Source organism: Tursiops truncatus, chromosome 11 (genome assembly GCF_011762595.2).
Source record: "Tursiops truncatus isolate mTurTru1 chromosome 11, mTurTru1.mat.Y, whole genome shotgun sequence".
NCBI classification, from domain to species: domain Eukaryota; kingdom Metazoa; phylum Chordata; class Mammalia; order Artiodactyla; family Delphinidae; genus Tursiops; species Tursiops truncatus.
The window spans coordinates 40,458,407-40,480,796 of NC_047044.1; the positions used below are offsets into that span (position 1 = coordinate 40,458,407).

A 22,390-nucleotide genomic window follows, 5' to 3' on the forward strand; every position below is an offset into this window, starting at 1 on the left:
TAACAGTGCCACTATATATTGTTCTCTTAACATGTAACAACCTAGCAGAGACCAGTAGGGTGAAAGTTGAGCTAGTGAACGTGTTAGGCACTGTACTAATATAATCTCTGATTGGCTTTTTTTTTTTTTTAATGGTAAACTGTTTTTCTTATTCATATTGTTTTTAGGATCTACCTTAGGGGGTGATCTATAGATACGCCTGGTCTCTTCCTACTAGGTCTAGTAGAGAGCCAGTGTATTCTTTATGTCCATGCCAACCAATCACAGCAGGGGTCACTGCGACCACTGACTTTCAGGTTGTGTGCCTGGATCAACCTTGGTTTAGATTATCAGTACTCTCCTACAGTCAGTCCTATGGTCAGCTGCCAGGATACGGTGCTCCTCATAACATATAGGGTCCTGGATCGCCCCTCTCTTTTCTTGTATCAACCAGTATCCGTGCATAGGGAGATAGTCTTCCTGATATTCCCTATTATAGTTGTAAAAAGACTTGGGCTACTGCCACATTTCCCCTGAAGTTTCCCTGATTCATGACCATGCCTGAGATTTTGGACTTTTCTGGGACAAGAACCCCACTTTGAAATGCATTTAGTGATGGGCACTCAGAAACCCCTCTAATGTATGTGAAGCACTCTTTGTGGATTAGTACCTTGCTTTTAATATGTCCCCCATCTCCAGCCTACACTGTCAAATACCTGCTACTTGCTCTATACCTTTACTTCCTGCTGATATGCTCAATCAAAAAAACAAAACAAAAAAACGGACCCCTTGCAGAGATGTAACTAGAAATTCTCGCTTCCTGGGGAAGCCCACAGAATCTTTGTGGAGGATATGGCCTCTTCCAGAATGCTCTAGTTTCTCGCATCTTTGCTAATGCTAAGTAGCCTGACCTGAAACCTGGGGTAAGCTTTAAGGCCTCAGTCAGAAAGATAGCAGTAGGAGGGTGAGTTTTCTTTTGCTTTTAAAGTGGTCAGAGCTTAACATTACTTAACTTTGTTTCCTAGAAATCCATTTGCCTGGAAAAACCTTATCACTAAGAACTAACTATGGTCCTAACTCCTAGTACACACAGTTTCTTGAATCACGTTTGAGCTTGGTAGAAGTTTTGGCATCCTAGTGGCCCAGGGCTGTGACCTTCTACCTTCTTTCCAGTCTCTGTATGCTCCACGTTGTCCTGGGTTCATACTGAATCCTACCCTGTAAGTCAACACTGAAAAAGTCATAAAACTTTTATGATAATGTTTCTCTTGCTTTGACCAAGAATTTCATCTAAAATGGAGTTCATTTTCAATGCAACTTCTTCAAAATGATGGCTTTGAAGTTCTACTTACTGACAGCTAGAGTAATATTAAAAACAAGGCTACAGACGCCTTTGCAAACTCTCCAACTGCTGGTAGTACAAGTGTCACTAAACAATAGCCAAAACCAACAATGAAGGCTTAGAGATGCTAAGGCAGGTTAACATTTCACTTTGAAATTCACACGCATGGCAAGAAACCCTGTCTCCAAAGCAAACTTGCATGCTGCTCTGTGGTTCCCAGAAATCCATCTGCCCCTTCCTATTCCGTTCAGGACAGTGGGACCAAGGCCAAGGTATTTCCTCAGCATAAAAATGATCTCCACCTGAATGTGTAACTAAAATCCTGACAAAAGGAAAATTATTTTAGAGTAAGATTCAAAACTTCTTTTACATGGCTACTCAGTGACTCAAAAGATGCTGCTTTCCTCATACACATGGATATTTCCTGCCATATCTGGATTTCATATTGGTGCTAATGGAGATTCAAAATATTAAACATATTCTATACCAGAGATCTTCTGATGTTCACAATGTTCAACAGTCTAGGAGGTTCAAATCACCACTAAAAAGGTTCCAGCTCCCTTGGATTTAAAACTGATCCTGGGAAAGAAGCACTTATACATTAATATATACAAACAAAGAGGACACTTTCAATTCATTCTTTGGGCTTCTGCTGCAAACAGGAACCCACTGCATACTGAGGCATAACTTCAAGCAGAAGTTATGTGACAGCGCTTTAGAATCCAGAAAAACAGCCGTACAGGGCAGACGGACTACTAGGAAAAAGTCCTCGATTCCTCTAGAATCAAAATGAAATATAATCTGGAAATATTTTTAAAATCAGACGGTCTTCATCAATAAGCAACCTTATTTAACTCCTGCATATTTGTTAGTAGAGTGGTGAATATCTACAACAGAGTTAATTAATACTTGTTCATTTGAACAAACATAGCAGATAACCAAAATAATGACATTTGATCCATTTAGAGCCCATTTCTCAGGTAACTTCAGCTATATTGGGCACCAGAGATGATTTTATTTGAGGAGTTACCTAAGAATCAGAGGACTATATTTAGAGTTTCACACTCATTTCAATTAACATAGTTTCATTGCCTATGAAATAAAGTTCAATTTATAGCTCCCTGGAATCTCAAGACCACTGGCCCTACATAAATTCCTAAGTCAGTCAAAAACAAAGATCTGAGATCCCAGCTCCGCCACTTAAAGCTGTGTGAGTCTGGCAAATTTTGGAAACCTTCTGGGACCCCTTTACCCTTTAACACATCTTCATATCTTTGTGAAGAGCTAGATAACATTAATAAAGCAACTACTACAATCCTAGCACACAGGTGGTTCTCAATAACTATTAGTTATGATAAATATTCCTGCTAATCAAAAACAAATTAAAAATGATGAAATGCTGTTTTTTGTCTATTAAACTTGAAAAAAAAATAACATGATAGCAGTGAAATACAGATGCAATGAGGGGCTTCCCTGGTGGCGCAGTGGTTAAGAATCTGCCTGCCAATGCAGGGGACACGGGTTCAAGCCCTGGTCCAGGAAGGTCCCATATGCCGTGGAGCAACTAGGCCTGTGCGTCACAACTACTGAGCCTGCGCTCTAGAGCCCGCGAGCCACAACTATTGAGCCCACCACCAGTCCCTCCCATCAGGAAACTTGCACAAGCCTCTCAGACAGCCTCATCCACCAGAGGGCAGACAGCAGAAGCAAGAAGAACTACTGTCCTACAGCCTGTGGAACAAAAACCACATTCACCGAAAGACAGACAAGATGAAAAGGCAGATGGCTATGTACCAGATGAAGGAACAAGATAAAACCCCAGAAAAACAACTAAATGAAGTGGAGATAGGCAACCTTCCAGAAAAAGAATTCAGAATAATGACAGTGAAGATGACCCAGCACCTTGGAAAAAGAATGGAGGCAAAGATCGAGAAGATGAAAGAAATGTTTAACAAAGATGTAGAAGAATTAAAGAACAAGCAAACAGAGATGAACAATACAATAACTGAAATGAAAAATACACTAGAAGGAATCAATAGCAGAGTAACTGAGGCAGAAGAACGGATAAGTGACCTGGAAGACAGAATGGTGGGAGTCACTGCTGCGGAACAGAATAAAGAAAAAAGAAGGAAAAGAAATGAATAGAGCCTAAGAGATCTCTGGGACAAGATTAAATGCAACAACATTTGAATTATAGGGGTCCCAGAAGCAGAAGAGAGAGAGAAAGGACCAGAGGAAATATTTGAAGAAATTATAGTCAAAAACTTCCCTAACGTGGGAAAGGAAACAGCCACCCAAGTCTAGGAAGTGCAGAGTCCCATACAGGATAAGCCCAAGGAGAAACATGCCAAGACACATAGTAATCAAATTGGCAAAAATTAAAGACAAAGAAAAATTACTGAAAGTAACAAAGGAAAAATGACAAATAACATACAAGGGAACTCCCTTAAGGTTCACAGCTGATTTCTCAGCAGAAATTCTACAAGCCAGAAGGGAGTGGCATGATATACTTAAAGTGATGAAAGGGAAGAACCTACAACCAAGATTACTCTACCCAGCAAGGACCTCATTCAGATTCCACAGAGAAATCAAAAGCTTTACAGACAAGCAAAAGCTAAGAGAATTCAGCACCAGCAAACCAGCTCTACAACAAATGCTAAAGGAACTTCTCTAAGTGGGAAAAACAAGAGAAGAAAAGGACCTACAAAAAATAACCCAAAACACTTAAGAAAATAGTAATAGGAACATACATATTGATAATTACCTTAAACATGAATGGATTAAATGCTCCAACCAAAAGACATAGGCTCACTGAATGAATACAAAAACAAGACCCATATATATGCTGTCTACAAGAGGCGCACTTCAGACCTAGTGACACATTCTGACAGAAAGTGAGGGGATGGAAAAAGATATTCCATGCAAATGTAAATCAAAAGAAAGTTGGAGTACCAATACTCATATCAGATAAAATAGACTTTAAAATAAAGAATGTCACAAGAGACAAGGAAGGACACTACATAATGATTAAGGGATCAATCCAAGAAGAAGATATAACAATTATAAATATATATGTACCCAACATAGGAGCACCTCAATGCATAAGGCAACTGATAACAGTTGTAAAAGAGGAAATCGACAGTAACACAATAATAGTGGGGGACTTTAACACCTCACTTACACCAATGGACAGATCATCCAAACAGAAAATTAATAAGGAAAAATAAGCTTTAAATGACACAATAGACCAGAGAGATTTAATTGATACTTAAAGGAAATTCCATCCAAAAACAGCAGATTACACTTTCTTCTCAAGTGCACACGGAACATTTTCCAGAACAGATCACATCCTGGGTTACAAATCAAGCCTCAATAAAATTTGGAAAATTGAAATCATATAAAGCATCTTTTCTCACCACAACTCTATGAGACAAGAAATCAATTACAGGGAAAAAAACGTAAAAAACACAAACACATGGAGGCTAAACAATACGTTACTAAATAACCAAAAGATCACTGAAGAAATCAAAGAGGAAATCAAAAAATACCTAGAGACAAATGACAATGAAAACACGACAATCCAAAACGTATGGGATGCAGCAAAAGCAGTTCTAAGAGGGAAGTATATAGCTATACAAGCCTACCTCAAGAAACAAGAAAAATCTCAAATAAACAATCTAACGTTACACCTAAAGGAACTAGAGAAAGAATAACAAACAAAACCCAAAGTTCGTAGAAGGAAAGAAATCATAAAGATCAGAGCAGAAGTAAATGAAATAGAAACAAAGGAAACAATAGCAAAGTTCAAAAAACTAAAAACTGGTTCTTTGAGAACATAAACAGAATTGATAAACCATTAGCCAGACTCATCAAGAAAAAGAGGGAGAGGACTCAAATCAATAAAATAAGAAAGGAAAAAGGAGAAGTTACAACAGACACAGCAGAAATACAAAGCATCCTAAGAGACTACTACAAGTAACTCTATGCCAATAAAATGGACAACCTGGAAGAAATGGACAAATTCTTAGAGAGGTATAACCTTCCAAGACTGAACCAGGAAGAAATAGAAAACATGAACAGACCAATCACAAGCACTGAAATTGAAACTGTGATTAAAAATCTTCCAATAAACAAAAGTCCAGGGCCAGATGGCTTCACAGGTGAATTCTATCAAACATTTAGAGAAGAGCTAACATCCATCCGTCTCAAACTCTTCCAAAAAATTGCAGAGGAAGGAACACTCCCAAACTCATTCTATGAGGCCACCATCACCCTGATACCAAAACCAGACAAAGATACTATAAAAAAAAGAAAATTAAAGATTATTGTCACTGATGAATATAGATGCAAAAATCCTCAACAAAATACTAGCAAACAGAATCCAACAACACATTAAAAGGATCATACACCATGATAAAGTGGGATTTATCCCAGGGATGCAAGGATTCTTCAATATATGCAAATCAGTCAATGTGATACACCATATTAACAAATTGAAGAATAAAAACCATATGATCATCTCAATAGATGCAGAGAAAGCTTTTGATAAAATTCAACACCGATTTACGATAAACACTCTCCAGAAAGTGGGCATAAAGGGTACCTACCTCAACAGTAGGTAGGTTCAGTAAACAGTAAATGCCATATACGACAGACTGACAGCAAACATCATTCTCAATAGTGAAAAATTTGAAAGCATTTCCTCTAAGATGAGGAACAAGACAAGGTTGTCCACTCTTGCCACTATTATTCAACACAATTTTGGAAGTCCCAGCCACAGCAATCAGAGAAGAAAAAGAAATAAAAGGAATACAAATTGGAAAAGAAGAAGTAAAATTGTCACTGTTTGCAGGTGACATGATACTATACATAGAGAATCCTAAAGATGCCACCAGAAAACTACTAGAGCTAATCAATGAATTTGGTAAAGTTGCAGGATACAAAATTAATGCACAGAAATCTCTTGCATTCCTATACATTAATGATGAAAAATCTGAAAGAGAAATTAAGGAAACACTCCCATTTACCATTTCAACAAAAAGAATAAAATACCTAGGAATAAACCTACCTAGGGAGACAAAAAGACCTGTATGCAGAAAACTATAAGACACTGTTGAAAGAAATTAAAGATGATACCAACAGATGGAGAGATATACGATGTTCTTGGATTGGAAGAATCAATATTGTGAAAATGACTATACTATCCAAAGCAATCTACAGATTCAATGCAATCCCTATCACCAATGGCATTTTTTACAGAACTAGAACAGAAAATTTGTATGGAGACACAAAAGACCCCGAAGAGTCAAATCAGTCTGGAGGGAAAAAAACAGGGCTGGAGGAATCAGACTCCCTGACTTCAGACTATACTGCAAAGCTACAATAATCAAGACAATATGGTCCTGGCACAAAAACAGAAATATAGCTCAATGGAACAGGATAGAAAGCCCAGAGATAAACCCACACACCTATGGTCAACTAATCTATGACAAAAGAGGCAAGGATATACAATGGAGAAAAGACAGCCTCTTCAATAAGTGGTGCTGGGAAAACTGGACAGGTACATTTAAAAGTATGAGATTAGAACACTCCCTGACATCATACACAAAAGTAAACTCAAAATGGATTAGAGAACTAAATGTAAGACCGGACACTATAAAACTCTTAGAGGAAAACATAGGAAGAGCACTCTTTGATATAAATCATAGCAAGATTTTTTTTGATCCACCTCCTAGAGTAATGGAAATAAAAACAAAAATAAACAAATGGGACCTAATGAAACTTAAAAGCTTTTGCACAGCCAAGGAAGCTACAAAGAAGACGAAAAGACAACCCTCAGAATGGGAGAAAATATCCGCAAACGAATCAAAAGACAAAGGATTAATCTCCAAAATATATAAACAGCTCATGCAGCTCAATATTAAAAAAACAAACAACCCAATCAAAAAATAGGCAGAAGACCTAAATAGACATTTCTCCAAAGAGGACATACAGATGGCCAAGACACACATGAAAAGCTGCTCAACATCATTAATTATTAGAGAAACGCAAATCAAAACTACAATGAGGTATCACCTCACACCAGTCAGAATGGCCATCATCAAAAAATCTACAAACAATAAATGCTGCAGAGGGTGTGGAGAAAAGGGAACACTCTTGCACTGATTGTGGGAATGTAAATTGATACAGCCACTATGGAGAACAGTATGGAGATTCCTTAAAAAACTAAAAATAGAATTACCATATGACCCAGCAATCCCACTACTGGGCATATACCCAGAGAAAAGCATAATTCAAAAAGACACATGGACCCCAATGTTCATTGCAGCACTACTTACAATAGCCAGGTCATGGCAGCAACCTAAATACCCATCAGCAGACGAATAGATAAAGAAGATGTGGTACATATATACAATGGAATATTACTCAGCCATAAAAAGGAAAGAAATTGGGACATTTGTAGAGACATGGGTGGATCTAGAGACTGTCATACAGAGTGAAGTCAGAAGGAGAAAAACAAATATCGCATATTAACGCATATACGTGCAACCTAGAAAAATGGTACAGATGAACTGGTTTGCAGGGCAGAAACTGAGACACAGACGTAGAGAACAAATGTATGGACACCAAGGGGGGGAAAGCAGTGCCAGGTGGGGGTGGTGGTGTGATGAATTGGGAGAATTGGATTGACATGTATACACTGATGTGTATAAAATATATGACTAATAAGACCCTGCTGTATAAAAAAATAAAATAAAATTCAAAAAAAAAATTGGGTAGCGACTTGGAAGATAAATATAGATATTCCATAATTATGTCTCAGTCACCTTTTCTGGTATTGAGTAATAAATAGAAGATACAAGGAACCTGTCTTTTGTTCTCTGTTTAACCTTATTATTTATTCTCCTGAATGATATAAGTTAAATTTATTTACTCATCAATTACTAATCACCTACTATGGGCCAGGAAGCATTGTAGGTGGTAGAATGTACAGTATACAAAACAGTCTCTGTTCTTATGAAGTTTAAATTCTAGAGGGAGGAAAAAATCATAAACCAGTAAACAAACACACACATATATATATGTCTAGTGATGATAAATCAAAATAGAAAACATATGTCAAGATAAGAAGTTATAGAGTGATAGAAGAGGTGATATCTTAAACACAGTGGCCAGAGGCCTTTCTAATGAGATGACATTTAAGCAGAAATAAATGATGACACAAGCCTTGTAGATATTTAAAGAAATAACATTCCAGTGGGAACATCAGTAGCAGAAGTGCCAAGCCTGGACTGTGCTTTCTGTGTTTTGGATTATCAAGAAGCCCAACATAGTTGGAGCAAAGTAAGCAAGGGTGAGAACCATGGGGACAGATCATCGTGAAGTTTGTAGAACACAAAAAGGGCTTCTGTTTTAATTCTGAGTGAAATGAGAGTTCCTAGAGGGTTATGGTGGAAGTGATACAAGATATGACTTGCCTGAAAATTTATAATGCATCAAGGTGATTGACCAGGTGATTCACATGTTTTGTATAATCCCAGAGTATTCAGGAAAAGGGAGATCAAGGAGAATTAATAACTAAGATCACATTGCTAATGAATCACAGAGGTAGAATTCCAATCCCATCTCTCTTTAAAAAGTCCAAGTCACCTTTTGGCATCACAAAAGGTGAGTGAAAAGAGTATCATGGAAAACATTATGAAAATTATTGAATATGTATAGAAATATCAGGAGGACAAGAGCTAAGCACATCAGTAGACTCTTCTTTCAGCTTATGGTCCTTAATATTAAAGTCTGTACAATCACTGACTATGGGGAATATATAATAGTTAATGCTCAATATATGTTTAAAAAGTGAATACATGGTATTTTCGAATTATAGCGAGGAAGGCACATTTCAACATGTCAAGAGAGCAATACTGAGGTAGTGTGGTGGACTATAATTTTGTCTAAACATTTTTGCTGCTCCCCTCCCCTACAAACCAGGCCCACTGCTGCAGGAAACAATATTTTCCATCACATTATCATCAGGCTTGGCCATGTGACTGACTTTGGCTCATGAAATATGAGTGGAAAAGATATGAGACACAGGCCTCATACGAGCAGAAGCTGTTAAGAGCCAGCATGTAGTCTTACAATCTCTTTTTCCAATCTGTCACCATCTTGGCATGGCCCAGGAAAGGGTTGCCCCTCAGCTTGTGTCCCACCATGAAGGTACATGAAGGGGAGCCTCATACAATACTGAACATGAGCAAGAAATAAAGCTCTAACTTTGCTACTTAGTATAAACTAGGAAAGGCCACCTAATAGACGTAAACGGTGTGTCCAATACATTGCAAACTGGGAGGTTTTAGTCTTAAGGAAGTAGTAACTGAAATCTTAAGCTAAGAGTGAAGTTAGGAGTTTCTAGCAAGTTAAATAACAAAGAAGAATCTTTTCAGGAATGACATAAAACTACTAAATGTCATTTTTTCTTAAATGGCAGGGAACAGTTAAATAAATAGTGTAGCTGTATATATGTGCCACATCTTCTTTATCCATTCATCTGTTGATGGACACTTAGGTTGCTTCCATGTTCTGACTATTGAAAATAGAGCTGCAATGAACACTGTGGTACATGACTCTTTTTGAATTATGGTTTTCTCAGGGTATATGCCCAGTAGTGGGATTGCTGGGTCATATGGTAGGTAGTTCTATTTGTAGTTTTTTAAGGAACCTCCATACTGTTCTCCATAGTGGCTGTATCAATTTACATTCCCACCAACAGTGCAAGAGTGTTCCCTTTTCTCCACACCCTCTCCAGCATTTATTGTTTCTACATTTTTTGATGATGGCCATTCTGACCGGTATGAGGTGATACCTCATGGTAGTTTTGATTTGCATTTCTCTAATGATTAGTGATGTTGAGCATCTTTTCATGTGTTTGTTGGCAATTTGTGTATCTTCTTTGGGGAAATGTCTATTTAGGTCTTCTGCCCATTTTTGGATTGGGTTGTTTTGTTTTTTTGATATTGAGCTGCATGAGCTGCTTGTAAATTTTGGAGATTAATCCTTTGTCAGCTGCTTCATTTGCAAACATTTTCTCCCATTCTGAGGGGTGTCTTTTCATCTTGTTTATGGTTTCCTTTGCTGTGCAAAAGCTTTTAAGTTTCATTAGGTCCCATTTGTTTATTTTAGTTTTATTTCCATTTCTCTAGGAGGTGGGTCAAAAAGAATCTTGCTGTGATTTATGTCATAGAGTGTTCTGCCTATGTTTTCCTCTAAGGGTTTTATAGTGTCTGGCCTTACATTTAGGTCTTTAATCCATTTTGAGTTTATTTTTGTGTATGGTGTTGTGGAGTGTTCTAATTTCTTTCTTTTACATGTAGCTGTCCTGTTTTCCCAGCACCACTTATTGAAGAGGCTGTCTTTTCTCCATTGTATATTCTTGCCTTATTACTCAGCCATAAAAAGAAACGAAATTGAGTTATTTGTAGTGAGGTGGATGGACTTAGAGTGTCATAAAGAGTGAAGTAAGTCAGAAAGAGAAAACAAATACCATGTGCTAAGACATACATATGGAATATAAAAAAAAAAAAAAAAAAAAAAAAGGTTCTGAAAAACCTAGGGGCAAGGCAGGAATAAAGATGCAGACGTAGAGAATGGACTTGAGGACACAGGGAGGGGGAAGGGTAAGCTGGGATAAAGTGAGAGGGCATGGACATATATACACTAGCAAATGTAAAACGGATAGCAAGTGGAAAGCAGCCACATAGCACAGGGAGGGTGCTTTGTGAACACCTAGAGGAGTGTGATAGGGAGGGTGGGAGGGAGATGCAAGAGGGAGGAGATATGGGGACATATGTATATGTATAGCTGATTCATTTTGTTATTAAGCAGAAACTAACACACCATTGCAAAGCAATTATACTCCAATAAAGATGATAAAAAAATAAGATAAAGTAAAAAAGAATTAGCCTTAAAAAAAATAGTGTAGCTGAAATGTACCTATTAACGATAGGTGGAAAGATTTGGTGGACACTGTATATGTCAAAGACATCCAAAGTACATCTATATTTTGGTTATTAGGAGCTCTTTACTTTCAAATAAGAATAATGCAAAATAATTACATAATAATTCAGAATGTCAATTTTAATCCATTACTGAAATACTCAATCTCAAAAGAAAGTCGACCAAGAATCTTTATATAACCTCCAGCCATAAAATATACAGTTATGGATATTTCTTTTTTATATGACACTCCAGACTCATAAAGTACACAGCTCCTGAAGGAGCCTGTCTTACTGACATCACTGAATGTAACAAGAGAATGGCCAAGACAATCTAGACATTTCCAAGCACTCCTTTATTTCCATGTCCAGAATAATAAGGAGGACAACATACTGCATGGAAAAATAAAAATACATGCTTCCTGGAGATAAGAGGGAATTGAAATTTTAAAAATAAATTTGACAGTCAAATAAGTATGACATACATAAACTTAAAAAGCCATATAAGCCAACATTCTGAAAGATTATTCTATCCTGTAATGTTCTAATTTTTATAAGTCTACTTAATTTCCATAAACTCTTGTTTTCAATAACATTGGTAATAAAAATAAAGGCAAAATGCATTAAGAACCTACTGGGTGGCAGTAGTTGTGCATATTATATCACATAGTTCTCACACACCTCTATTTTTTAGGGAAAACAAAATGAGAATGCAAAAAGGCAAGTGTAATTTGTGCCTGTTAAGTAACAGTGCTAGGATTCCAAAGTTGATATTTCTATTCCCAAGCCCATTCTAAGTTAGTATTTTAGGATTTTTCCTGTGCTTTCCTATAGTGTATTAAGATCTTTAAAGTAATTTTTATCCTTAAATATGTCTTAAAAGGATTTCTAATTTGACATAATTTTAACCCATTAATGTTACTCTCCAATAGCTTCTCAAAAAGGAGACTGTAACTCCCACCAAATAAAGGCAGAGGGCTTTGTACCCTTCACATGCCCAGCACATAGTTGGTAGATGGTAGATATGGATGAGCAAACAGGCCAAAATATATGTAGCCTATGTTAAATTAAAGTCATGTATTTCCTATTTGCAAGGCAGGAATAGAGACGCAGACATAGAGAACGGACGTGTGGACACAGGGGAGGGGGAGGGGGGATGAATTGGGAGATTAGGATTGACATGTATACACTACCATGTGTAAAATAGATAGCTAGTGGGAACCTGCTGTATAGCACAGGGAGCTCAGCTAGGTGCTCTGTGGTGACCTAGAGGGGTGGGATGGAGGTCCAAGAGGGAGAGGATGTATGTAACATATAGCTGATTCACTTTGTTGTACAACAGAAACTAACACAACATTGTAAAGCAACTATACTCCAATAAAAAAAATAATAAAAGAAGAGCCTTATTAGAAAAAAATAAACTGGAAATTGTTAATTGTGATATAAGAGATCTGTATCAATTTCAGAAATAGTCTATCAGGAAAAAAAAAAAAGTCTGAGTAAAACAGATTTCAGGAAAAAGAGGCTTAGAAATACCAAGATGGTGAGGTACACATCTGTATGAAAAGGTTTACCTGCAGCTTACCTTCACAGCTAACTGAGAAATAAAGGAAAATTAAGTTATTGGGGTTTTGTTTTTTAATTCAGGAAAGAAACTTATCGTTTAGGATATCATATTTAAATCTTTTGATAAAAGATTCTCTATTCATGCCAACAATTTTCACCCAACACTACCTGATTACGTCTTTGAGTTTAGTGCAAAATCGGGAGCAAAGTAACAATATCATAAGGAACACGACTCTGGCCACACTTTTTTCCAAGGCAGAGGGAAAAAACCTCAGAGCATCATTGGTCTCATGAGCAATACAGGCAAAGTTTCACATAAACAGCTAATTCATTGGAAGCACAGCCAAAAGGAAATTAACATTTTCCTGAGATTCTCATGAAGTCTCACTAATACCGGTTAACAGGCCTGCCTTCCTGCCTATTTTAGTAGCAGCAAGAAACACGAAATTTTGATTAAGAAGCTTGCTTTCTGCAGCTACCCAATTTTAGTAGGTAAGAATTAGATATTCAATTAACCTCAAAGTCTGGGCTGTACAGAAACAGAGAACTACATTTGTATGCTACGAATTGAGACCATGGAAGAGAAAGACTAGGTAAAGGAGTTCTTTAGGAGCAATGAAGGTCACCATAATGATCCAATATAGGGAAGTGGTAACAGCCATTGCCTGTACTGGAGTATAGCTGTAAAAGAACTCTTACATATAGTTATTCCCTTCCCATGTGAGCATGAATGGGGAATTAAGCCAACAGATAATTCAGTTAATATCTTTGACACTGGTTCCTTGTGACTGGAAGCTTTGGTATTCCTAATCCTGTGTCAAGATCAGCTTGAGGAGAGTGAAGGACCTGAGAGTTAATGGCCAAAATAGCGGCTCTAAATGGCTAAAACTGACAGAAAGGCAGGGTGATACTGAATGATGAGATGCCTGTGACATGCCTCTGGAGAAGCTCATTCAGAAATATATATCATTTCAGTGATAAACTAAAAATTATTAACTGTTTCTGAAACAAACAAGTGTACTAGCCTAATTTTTTTCCATATGTGAAGACTCAAAATCACAGTTAATTATGTGGCGCTAAAAGCGGCACAAAATTTAGTGGCACTAAAAGTGGCTGTCTTACCAATGTGAAAAATCTTGAATTTCTGTTAGTGAACCATGTGTAGAATGACGGAACATCTTTTATTTAATTCTCCTTTGAATATAATTCGATGCATTATTACCTCAATAAGCACTCATTATCTTCATCTGTAAAATAATTTCACTTTAGACAATAATTTTTTATATAATGTGTACAACTTTCATGCTATTTCTTAAGAAGCAATTAGTTCAGTGTTGCAGAACAATAGTAATGGATCTCCCCCTCTTCTCTCTCCCTTTTCAACTAATCTGGGGCAAAGGATTAAAAAAGAATACAACATTTCATTTTTAATGCTATCATCATTCTCAATATGACCTAACCAGTAAAAACTGCAAAATCAGCAGTAGATCCAAACCTAGGGATTGTCTTTAAAAAGAGAGAGAAGAGAAACACACATGAGCTGCATCCAAGAAGCTGTCATTAGACTTAGGGATGAAGTTCGCTTTTGGCTACTGCTAAGCTCAGCAATTGCTACTTCTCCACTTCTGACTGGGTATCTACTTTTAAAAGAATATTTGAAAAGGAATCTTCACTGTGAAAAGCTTGGTCATAAACTTCAATTGAAAAAACCATTTTATTAGGTGTCTACAATGTGCAAGGCAGGGAGCTCATGAGAATGATTAAGTAGTTTTCTCCACTGTGAAGGTCCTAGACACTCAATAAATATGAATAAATGGCTTTATTTGACAGGTAAAAGTTGGTCGGAATTCTTTTTTACTGTTTTATGTGGTTTCAATTTCTAGCCCCACGTAGCTCTTACAGAAGATTGAAAAATTTCCAAAGTATGGATGAACTGAGCTTACGAGACCTAAATTATTCAAAAAATATGACTGAATGGTTCACATCTTAGAGATGTATTAGCACCTCAGGTCACAGGGTTACCATTCAGTTTGCTAGGTAACAAGTAAGGACTAAGTCATTGACTAGGTAAGTTAGAGCAGGGTGACAATGAGGCCAGAATGTCAAAAGGTAACTCTCTGAAGACCCTAAACCCCGTACTCTTGCCAAAAAGGAATGTAACTTGCATATTCAATTCTGAGAAATGAGGAGAAGAAGGAAGAGGCTACTCTGTGTCAATCCCTGTTCTAAGTCACTTACCTTAATCCTTCCAAGAGCTCCATGAGGTTGAAACTTCTGATGTCTCATTTTTACAGTTGAGACAATAGACTCAGGTTAAATAACTTGCCTGGGCATATAAGTGGTAGAGTCAGAATTCAAACTCAGGCAGTCTGGATTTAAATCCTGTTCCAGCCTTTTTAAATGGATTGCTTTGCATTCCATTAAACAGAGACATTTTGATGTGTCTTTACCTGCTTTTACCTATAAACTGAGAAAAACGGACTTGGCTAGATTTTTTCTTTTTTAATAGCAGTGCCAACCCTGAACTTGTGGGTACTGGCACATTCAGGTAGCAGTTCTATCCCTATAAGAGCAACACAAACATCCTGTCTATATGTCTCTTTAGAGAATGTCAAGCAAATAGTTTCCTCCCCAGATTCCAGGTCAAAATGGAGTTTGCTTCATGTTTTACACCAAAGACAGGACCTGTGCCAAGTTTAAATTAAGAACAAAAGTCAAAGTAATGGTGCATCAGTTGTGGGTTTGGCAATGGCAAGAAAGATAGCCTCAAAGAAAACTCATACCTTTTATGGAAACCAAATATTGACCACAATTGGCACATAGAAAACTGCACAGACCAACAAAACTGCTGGATAAACAAATCAAAATTACATAGGAAGCTGACACCCATTCTTTACAGTGGAAAACCAAAGATAAAAATGAGTCACAAATTTTATATTCTTGGAAAGGATAAATGTTCACCCATCTAGTAATATTTTTAAAAAATTTCCCTGAAGATGTCTAATATTCCCAATATTTTCTTTAATAACAAACTAAGAATACCTACAATGTGTTAATGTCACAGGACAATTGACTATAAACTCGGTTGTGAAAGAACAAAACAAAACAAAACCTTGACTTGAACAATGTGTCATTTAATAATAGAAAATGTATTCTCAGATTCCTATAACATTTCTAGATTATAAAAACAGTATGTGTATACTTGTGTGTGTCTGGATATTGGACTTGAGGGAGAAAAAAGCATTCTTTCAACAACAGCTTTATCCAAGACTGGTATTTCTGAAGTAGAGAGGCTTATAAGGGTGTTAACACATCAGTCATCCTTTTTTGTCTCTTTTGTTACCCAGTGTCGTTATATTTCCTTTGCCCTGACCCACACCAAATTAGACTTCCATACACATAATAGATTCTGAAGAAATAAGAGGATCAATTTGTTCAAACTAAGATCTACTACATCTTTGTGAAACTCTAAAGAACATCTCCCTGAAAATAAACAAGAAGGAGAAAAAGAAAATTCTTACAATTTGCCAGGAGACTGTAGGAATCACTAAGAATTATAAAGGCAGTCAGGTAGCCGAAGGCACCTTCATTTTCAATTCTAAGTGAACTACAGTGTAAAAAACTATAATCCTGTTATATATAGTTCATGAAAACCTTCAAAAGGGATAGACCATCATTTCTTGTGAGTTCGGCGTTCTGCCTTTTTTGTTGTACTTCATTGCGTTGCTTGATTTGGGAAAAAAATCCACGTGAAGCTATTTCTGACTTTCCCTTTTTAACGCTAACAGTATATGCCTTGTGATATGCTCCTTTATCACTTGACACTGTATCACAATTAAGTCCAATTCAGGCTTTAAATGGAGAGCCGAGGTCCAAACAACATGCTTTAAAATAGGCCCAGAAGCTAATCAAGAGTGAGACCCTCCAGTCACAGCCTATCTCAGTTCTTACCCAGGACTGTCTTTCTTTTTGCTTTCTCAAATCTTAGATTTATATTCAATAATCACGGCATTATTTATTATGGCATCAATAATGCCATAATCATGGCATCTTCGACTTTTAAAAGGAAAATAGAAGTTATTCCTTTTAGTCTCTATCGAACCAAAGATTCCTCTTTATTGTATCTCTCTGGCAGTGGCTGCCCATGCCTTCCCAGAAGAATCAAGTCTGCTTCTTGAAGCTTTTACTTGAAAGAAAATAATTCCAGCATCTGTTCCATCGGCAATTTGAATATCTGAAGAAAACTGGTCAGCCTCCAGCCTCGTTTGGACCCACTCTGACATATTAAGCACTCTTCTTAAATCATAGCTCACAGACAGCAGCACAACCCTCTGGATGCGGCCTGCACATCACAGTGTGCAAAGTGTCTAGGAATTTTTTTTAATCTGTTTATTTTTTTGAAGTATAATTCATTTACAATGTTGTGTTAGTTTTTGGTGTAGAGCAAAGTGATTCAGTTATACTATAGGTAGGTACGTAGATAGATAAATAGATAGATTAATAGATAGGAAGATAGATATAGATATATATTCTTTTTCATATTCTCTTCCATTATGGTTTATTACAGGACATTGAATATAGTTTCCTGTGCTATACAGTAGGTCCTTATTGTTTATCTACTTTATATATAGTAGTGATATCTGTTAATCACAAACTCCTAATTTATCCCTCCCTCACCCCCTTTCCTTTTTGGTAATCATAAGTCTGTCTTCTGTGTCTGTGAGTCTGTTTGTTTTGTAAACAAGTTCATTTCTGTCATATTTTAGATTCCACATATTAGTGATATCATACAATATTTGTCTCTTTCTGACTTATTTCACTCAGTGTGATAATCTCTAGGTCCATCTACATTGCTGCAGATGGGTAGTTCATTCTTTTTAATGGAATTAGTGCATTCTTTTAGTAGTATCCCATTGTACATGTATACCACACCTTCTTTATCCATTCATCTGTCAATGGATACTTAGGTTGCTTCCACGTCTTGGCTATTGTAAATAGCGCTGCTATGAACATTGGGGTGCATGTGTCTTTTTGAATTAGAGTTTTCTCCAGATATATGTCCAGGAGTGGGATTGCTAGATCATATGGCAACTCTATTTTTAGTTTTTTTGAGGAACCTCCATACTGTTTCTCATAGTGGCTGCACCAAAATATATCCCCACCAACAGTGTAGGAGGGTTCCTTTTTCTCCACACCCTCTCCAGAATTTATTATTTGTAGACATTTTAATGATAGCCATTCTGACTGGTGTGAGGTAAAAATATGGAACACTACACGAATGTGCATGTCATCCTTGCTCGGGGCCATGCCAATCTTCTCTGTATCATTCCAATTTTTAGTATACATGCTGCCGAAGCAAGCACTGTCTAGGACTTCTCTTGATCTTTACTATGCTTCTATCGTGCCTAAGGTTTTTATTTTTTAGCAGCTGCTTCATACTACTGGCTCATATTAATCTTATAGTCATATAAAAATACCCAGATTCACTTTTTTAAAAAGCATCATTTGCTATCAAGCTGTGTTTCCACTACCTTAAAACTGTCCAAACTGGTTTTTACAATAAATATTTACATTCAAATTTAATCCCATAATTTGATGCAATCCATCAACCTTGTACACTGATGTTCTCATCCATCATATTAATGCTCCCTCCCATATTGCTATCATCTGCAAAAGTTAATTACATACCTTTTATGACTTCATCTAAGTTTTAATATTTAAAAATGTTTTAAAATGTTAAACCCACTCTCAGGTTTTACTGAATCCTTCGTGGTCAGATCCTCAAATATCCCTCAATGTAACAGAATCGTTAGAAACAAAAAGTCCCGCCTTTTCCGTTTACAATTATATTTCCTTCTCTGTTCATCTGATGCCCATCAGTACAGTCTGGTTAGAATCACTCTCTTTAGAACTGTAGTTCATACCAAGTTTTCCTTCATCGTGCCTGTCATCATTAAAGAAGAACATCTCTTTTCAATAGCCCTGGGTAAGATTAGGGTGGGAGAATATTTCCCACTTCACTTTATGTCATTGAAAGTTTATTGTCAACACTGTGGGATGGCTTAACATCACATGTATCTTAACTTAAAAGGCCAAGTTGAATCTTACCCACCATCTTGAAATCATGATATACAAAAATTTTTGCTCAACTAGAACAACAGAAATCTTGAATTTGACAATGAGCAAAGTAAAACACAAATTGACTGCAGTAACCAAATTGCTCGGGCAGATTTACAAAGACACCACCATGCCACTGAACAACTGATGATGTAATTTTCCATCTAGAATCCCAGACTGTATTTTACTGTAAAACTACCAGTAGGAAGCGATAGCACTAGGCCCTTCCAACATACTGTTCTATGATATCAAAGTGAAACAAATTTATAATCCTGTTTTTTTTTACATGCTGCTTTCTGATTACTTTCCAAATATGGTTTAACAATTTTAAATGACCACTTTAATGTGTCAAACACTAAATAGGATTTATCCACTGGTCTTTATTTTTCTTAGGTATAACTGCCCAAAATAGAATTAACAGACTTAATCTATTGCCACATAAATTTATTTTATAATTCAAGAAAATATTTAAAAAGAAGAAAAAGGAGTCTATATCAAATACAGCAGGACACTACTTTCAAGGCATCAAATATTTTGGGAGACCATTATCATACCAGTCAAAATGTGATTGAGTCTGAAAAGTGTCCATTTAATTATTTTTCCAACTTTTAATAACTATTCAGACTATGACATTTAGCAGAACTAAGCAATAGAAATAATCATCTTGGAAAAATGAGTCATTTCATCTTTCCAAAGCACGAGAGTAGCTGAAATGCTATATGTGAGAAAAGAGTTCCCAGTTGGCTAGTGTCTCAAACCTCAAGTCCAAAGGCAGAGAAATCTTCCTGCTTGGTATACAGGCAATTCTGTACTCAAAGTCATTAAGTCACCTTTGTAGCAGTAACTCACTGTCCAACTATATGATATTTTATAAGTATTTTCATTCCTCCAGTCTTCCTTTTCCCATTTCCTTCTCTAAATAGATTGGCATTTCTTGGAAGACAGATTATTTCTGAAATTTCTATATGTTTCTCATAGGGACTAAAACAGTATTAGGTATATAGTATCATATACCTATATACACACACACATACATATATACAGACATAGATACTTGTAGGTAGATTGAAAACAAGCTCTTCAACATCCAGGAGGCTAGGAAGTTCATGTTTACAAGGACTGCAACACTGTTTATACTGATACTTTTTCTACCTTGACTTCTAATGGGGATTTCACACAAGTGTCCCTGGGCAACCACCTGTGGTTTTCAGGTAAATGCATTTTCATATTGTCTAAGGCATATATACTATCTAGCCCTGTAAGAAAATGTTTGCCAACCTGGATTTAAGCAAAACACACAACACAGAGTAGCCCTCAACTAACAGGAGTAATGGGACAGGCTAGCCTGATAGATTTTCTCTTGACTGCTCTTCTACTGCTGTCCTTATCAGCTTGCCAACTGGGCAACAGGTTACCACTCTTTACTAATGCCTCCTAGATTATGTTCTTATATTTTGACCTTAAGTATTTAGCTAATCTTGTGGAGCTACACGGATTTCTAGTCTGTTTTCAGTATCAGGCCTTCCTGACCCCTGTTCCATTTTCCCATATAATTCCTTGGTCTCCTATCCAATTGAGAGTTCACTGTTGTCCCAGTTATTTTATTTTCCTTTGTCCCCCTCTGTCAAGGACTACCAGAAAGGTTGCAAAGCCATTGTAATTGACTCAGAATACACAGGTAACCACACCAAGACCTCTCCATTGCTCAGCAAGCCTTTAATTCTCTCCCGAATGACTCCTTATTGCATTCTCCTCCACAGTTGACCCCAAACTTTACCATCAAAACTTCTCAGTCTTTCTTCCTTCTCTCAGTACCCTCAAGTCATTCCAGGAATATTTACTGAGAAGATGGCCTTGCTTCTAAATTTACAGAGAAGATGATAGCCCCTAGAAACAACACCTTGCAGTCTCCTTCCTCTCCACCTGAAGATGTGGCTGGCTTCTTCTGCATGTATCCTTTCACTGAGCTCTACCCTCCAAGGCTCCTGAGCTTATCCCCATTCTTCTCATAGGCAATTTGTTCCATCAAAGGCTTTTTGCTCCTTTATCACTGTTTTTGTTTCTCGCAATCATCCAACTGACTCAAACATTCCCAGCTTTCACAAGAGCCAATGATTAATACCTGGTTAAGTGGTGTAAATTCTTACTGGGATAATAAGAGGACAAGAGACAGCCTCAGTTTCATGCAGAATGAATGATGTAATATCACGAACAATGTGTTGGTTTTAGTTACTAACTCATTTGACAAAGACTAATCATTAACATTAAAATCAGCAAAAATTACTGTAACACTAGCTTTTAACCAAAAGCAACACCTTAGTCCCAGATTATAAATTTTTTTAAATAAAATAGGGAGTTCCTCATCCCACTTATTTAACACCTCACTGTACAAAATAAGACACAGAAATACAGCTATTGTTCACCCCCTGAAATGCAACTCTTACACAGAAAGATGGAGCTACTTAGTATCCAAGGATATTCTCATGACCTATTTTAGAACCACTACATTCTTAAGTTCATATCTTCCAAAAAAGCCCATTATGATTTTTTAATTTTACATAAAATAAATATTATTATATTAGTTTCCTGACACACCTTCCCCTGACTTCTTTTTTTTTAAATTAATATACTATGAAAAACACTGAAAAAAAACCCCCACCAGAATCAAAAACTAAGTATGGCAAAGAGCCTATACAAAATTTTAAGAAGTGCTATATTCTACAAGCTCCCTGAAATTAGGCTGAGGAAAAATAATGTGTCTTATATATGCTTCCACTTGTTAAACAGAGAAGTCCTTTCACAATACACGAGGCTTCTCACTTACTCCTATAGCTTTCTGTCTCAACTCAAAACTCAAAGTCTTGTGTTTCTGATTCCTAGGATAAATACCTAGGAGTGAAGTGCTGTGTCATTTGAGAGGTATACGCTTAATTTTATAATGATGGTGTACCATTTACACTGCCACCAGCAAAAGCAATATGCTGAGACAAATTAGTTCAATCAGGACAGGCTACATATATATTAACATTGTACCAGCGGGATTAAGGACACAACTGATATGATGGTTAAAACTATAACATAGAGGTCAAACTTGAAAAACTCATAAGCAGAGTGAAAAAGAGCAAAGAGCTAAACTTACCTCAGAAGAAAATTTTTATAGAGGTAGCAGAACAGATCATTAATAAAAGATTTTAGGTATACTGAATGTGGAAACCAGAAAAATAAGCAATAAAAGTCTCAATATTTACTGAAGAAGTGGTAATTATGAAAGAAAACTTGGTGAAACTATATGAAGATCAAAAGAAGTTCACTGTGTTCTGAACAAATTCAAATTAACTAAATAAGAGGCTTTTTAACCCTTCTGCCTAAGAAGAGCCATATACTTGTTAATTTTTTC

At 36.6% G+C, this 22,390-nt stretch overlaps 1 protein-coding gene and 1 non-coding gene across 2 annotated transcripts in view; both read right to left on the reverse strand.

The window, feature by feature from the left end:
- Window positions 1–22,390, reverse strand: part of NAV3 (neuron navigator 3) — an 839,545-nt gene that overhangs the window by 417,792 nt on the left and 399,363 nt on the right. The window lies entirely within an intron of this gene.
- Window positions 18,133–18,239, reverse strand: LOC117314334 (U6 spliceosomal RNA). Its single transcript, XR_004529086.1, has one exon. It is a non-coding gene; the product is annotated as a U6 spliceosomal RNA (small nuclear RNA).